Source organism: Pinus tabuliformis, chromosome 2_1 (genome assembly GCF_031772625.1).
Source record: "Pinus tabuliformis cultivar Carrire ecotype Pingquan chromosome 2_1, CPIR1, whole genome shotgun sequence".
NCBI classification, from domain to species: domain Eukaryota; kingdom Viridiplantae; phylum Streptophyta; class Pinopsida; order Pinales; family Pinaceae; genus Pinus; species Pinus tabuliformis.
This window is the reverse complement of record NC_142299.1, coordinates 696,597,200-696,600,927: the sequence shown is the minus strand read 5'-3', so window position 1 is coordinate 696,600,927 and position 3,728 is coordinate 696,597,200.

The following is a 3,728-nucleotide window of genomic DNA, read 5'->3' as shown; positions in this document are numbered from 1 at the left end:
TTTTCATGTTGGGGGACACCCCAATCTCCCTTGCAGTGCCTGTCACCAATGCGATTACTTTTGCAGCAACAGCAGTTGCGGGCTCAGTTCTGTTGGGTGAGGATATTCTTATCATGGCCAAAAAGCGTGTTGAAGCAGAGCAGATAACATAAATTCAAGACACAGGAGCAAATTTGGATAATAATAAAAAAATTGATTTTCAGATTTAAAAATCTAAAATCAATAAAATAATAATTTCTTTTCCTTTTGAACAAAAACTGGACAATTTTCATGCCAATCATTTGCTGGTCAATTCAATGGAGTTTTCCAAAAACTTGCAGAGCTAGAATCTCCTCCTCACATCAGCTGCATTTTTTTTTTACAGAAACAGGTAGTGGATATATTAGAAACTTGGCCTTAATGCCAAAGGACGGATTACAAAGGGTGAGTCTAAAGCGATAAGTGCCGAACAACCTTGCAAGACCGTGACATTTATGGTTAGCTCACATCTTTTCTTAGTTGCAACTATGTGATCAATTTCAGAGATTTTCCCAAGCTTGTGGGTACAAACAAACTGATTTAACAGAAAGCAATAAAACATGACAATGTTCTAAATTAAGGGATTGGTTCCCATATTTCCTGTCTGCCTCTGAGCAGAGCACCAACCGTAAGAAGGGCTGCTTTGTTAGCTTCAGTGTCCGCCTCTTTATTATTGGCTCTCAACAAATGATAAAATTTTAAATTTTGGAAGGAATCACCAAGGTCTGAAATTCTGTGAATCATCCTTGCTAGTCTTAGGTCCTTTGGCTTAGAACGAGTCACAATAGAATTCATAATAACTTGAGAGTCTCCAATAACATTAACCTCCCTGATGTTTAGCACTTTCAGCATCTTGAGTCCTTGATAAAGAGCCAAAGCCTCTGCTTGGATGCTGGAAGCGATGCCCAAGCCCCAGGAAAAACTGTAAATCCTAGAACCAGCTGGGTTTAATATAACTCCTCCAGCACCAGCTCTTCCAGGATTGCCCTTAGCAGCCCCATCAAAAAATAGAGAGTGCCTCTGATGGTTTGCAATCCATCCCTGGAGCTTGTTTGCTGTAACCCTTATTTGCTAAGCTTTTGGGAGGGAGATGCTCTTTCCCAAATTTTGGAACTGTAGGTCTAGCGAAGAGCCCCAATTTTTATCTTGCTAAGTGAGATTTAAATCATCTTTGTGGTCTCTCAGGCACTCTTTTAACTGGCATTTGATTTTAACAGCCACTAGCTTGACGTCCTGCTCACAATTTATGAAAATCATTTTGTTTCGCTCAAGCCAGATCTGCCAGCAGGTAATTTTAGGGAGGATAAACCATGCAGCTCTAATAATTTTGTTTTTTGGTGGAGGACCAGGGTACCTTTGCAGCCATTTGTCAAAAAAATCAGCAGTGGAAGAAGGCAACTCGAAGCTGGAACTCAAAGAATTCAGCAGCGTGGACCAGATCTGCAAAGTGAAGGAACATTCTAGCATCAAATGAGAAAAGCTTTCATGATTTACCTTGCAAAGTCTGCACCTTGAAGGGTCGTGGTAGCCACGCTTTTGCAGATTGTCATCAGTCAAGATTTTGGAGTGGCATAATAGCCAATTGAAAAAATCAATTTTTGGCAGAGAGGGGTGGTACCAAATCCCTTTCCAAGGCTTTGGATTCGTGGCCACATGGGGGCGCTCGCACAGCTTGGTGTATCCTTGAGCAATGGAATAACCACCAGCCTGCACACCCCAACCTCTAGAATCCCTGCTTCGCATCCGCGATGGGGCCAATCCATGAAGCTTGGAGAGCAGTTCCTCGCGTTCTATAGCCAAATTTGGGGGCGTTTCTATTTTCCAGCCAGCCCGGCGTGAATCCTGCCAGGCTGAGATATCCCACAGGGAATGCATTCCAGCATTGTTCATCCAACTGCGCAACGCATGGAGAGAGGGGCAGTCTCCTAGCGGCTCGTTGTTCATAATTCTGTCTGTCCAAAGGTTGATCCTTTTTCCGTTGCTGGGAACCCAGAAGGCATGAGTATTTATAAGCGGACAGGCTTTTGAGCAGAGCTTCTGGAAGGGCGAGTTCAGGAGCAGCAGAGGATGGTCTAGACAACGGGAGCGCTTGCCCTTAAAATATTTTTTCCAAAGAGCTATATGAGCCCAGCCAGGATTAGGAGCAATAATTCTCCAAATGAGCTTAGCTCCCATGGCGATATTTTGATATCCAAGATTTTTGAAATTCAAGCCTCCTTCCAAGAGCGGTTTGGAGATGGAATCCCAGCTGACTAACGAAAACTTTTTCTCATTTTGCTTGCCCCCCTTCCAAAAAAATTTCCGAATGATCTCCTCCATTTTTCTGAGAATCCCGGAGGGAGCAAGAAGAACAGAAAACTGAAATAAGGGAAGACTATTAAGCACAGATTTAATGAGGACAGATTTACCAGCAATGTTGAGCCAGGAAAAGCCCCAGGCAAGCAGCTTGATCTTGAATTTCTCTAGTTGGGGAAGCCAATCCCTGCTGAAGGTTCTTTTAAGAAAAATAGGAAGGCCCAAATACTTGAAGGAAGTCCAATTTGAGGAGGCTGCGAAACCAAAGGTTCTGGAAATGGAATTGAGCATGCTGGAAGTGGTGTTCCAGCAATAGATATGGCATTTGCCATTGTTTAAACTGCTTCCTGAAATCAAACAAAACTCATCTAGGACTCCTTTAAATCTGGAGGCTATAAGCATAGAGGCAGCTCCCAATAACAAGGTGTCATCCACAAAGAGGGCATGGTTGATGTTTTTAACACCTCTTGCTATACAGAGCCCAACAATTTCCTAATCCATCATTTTTTTGTCTAAATAGAAGTTGAGGATAGAGGCTTGAAGAACAAACAGAAGGGTTGAGAGTGGGCACCCCTGCCTAAGTCCTCTTGAGGCTTTAAAAAAGTCATCATCTCTACTGTTTACTAAAGGAGCGATCCAAGGCTCCGAAATGCAGGCCCAAATCCAAATTTGTATAAGACTTTCCGCAAAAAACTGTGCTTGACTCTATCAAAAGCATTTGCTAAATCAAGCTTGACAACCATACCTTTTTCCTTGCGACTCATGCTCGAGTGGATTGCCTCTTGGACCAGCATGTAGTTATCCACTATCTGTCTCCCTTGAATGAATCCTCCTTGGCTTTCCGAAATGACTTTGGGGAGGATGAGCTTAAGTCTATTAGCAATAACTTTAGTAATCAGTTTATAACCAATGTTACATAGCGATATCGAACGAAACCTGTTGAAAGTGTTGGCTCCTTTCTCTTTGGGAATGAAAGCAAGAAAAGCAGAGTTCGTGCTGCCTCTGATTTTCTGGCAAGCTTGGGACTTGATAACCATTTTGTATAGATCTTTTTCCACAATCTTCCAACAAGATTGGAGGAATCTGGCTGTAAATCCATCCGGTCTAGGGGCTTTGTCCGAGTCCATGGTGAAGAGGGCATCCTTGACTTCATTCTTAGTGACTTTAGCTTCCATAAGGTGATTCATTTCAATAGTAATCAAGGAGGGAACCACGTCAATCATATCAGAGCTTTGGTCCAAATTTATATCTTTGCTATACAGGCTTTTAAAGTGAAGGGAGGCAACTTTTTTGATGCTTGCATTGTCTTTATGAGTAATAGTGCCATCTTTGATTTCGGAAACAACATTGGTACATTTCCTTGCCTGAGCTTGTTTATGGAAGAAGGAAGAGTTCCTGTCCCCTGCTTTAAGCTA